Source organism: Geospiza fortis, unplaced genomic scaffold (genome assembly GCF_000277835.1).
Source record: "Geospiza fortis unplaced genomic scaffold, GeoFor_1.0 scaffold1363, whole genome shotgun sequence".
Classification (NCBI taxonomy): domain Eukaryota; kingdom Metazoa; phylum Chordata; class Aves; order Passeriformes; family Thraupidae; genus Geospiza; species Geospiza fortis.
In genome coordinates this window covers 104,423-104,915 of record NW_005054758.1, presented here as the reverse complement: position 1 = coordinate 104,915, position 493 = coordinate 104,423, and positions in this window count along the sequence as shown.

Below are 493 nucleotides of genomic sequence, written 5' to 3'. Positions count from 1 at the left end.
CCCAAAAAACCCCAAAAAAATCCACCCTAAAATATCCCAAATCACCTTAAAATACCCCAAAATTGCTTCAAAATGCCCCAAAATTACCCCTAAATGTCCCCCCAGGGAACCCCAAACCTTCAGCAGCTGCGGGACCTTCACTGGCGGGGGGAAAATGGGGTTAAAACACAAAAAAATCCCAAAAAATCCCCCCAAAAATATCCCAAAACAGCCCTAAAATCCCCTCAGATCCCCCCAAAATCTCACCCAGGATGGATCCCGCCACGATGCCGTAGCCCAGAACTTTGCTCAGGAGGATTTTTAGGCACGGAACTGCGGAGAAGGGATAAAGGTGAGGTCAAATGACTCCAAAATTCCCCAAAATTCCTCAAAATCCCTTCAAAAATCCTCAAAATCCCTCAAAATTTGGATTCCCCCCCCACCCAAAACAAAGATGGCGGCAGGATTGCCTCAGAGCCAAAACAAAGATGGCGGCGCCCCTCAACTCCCGCCC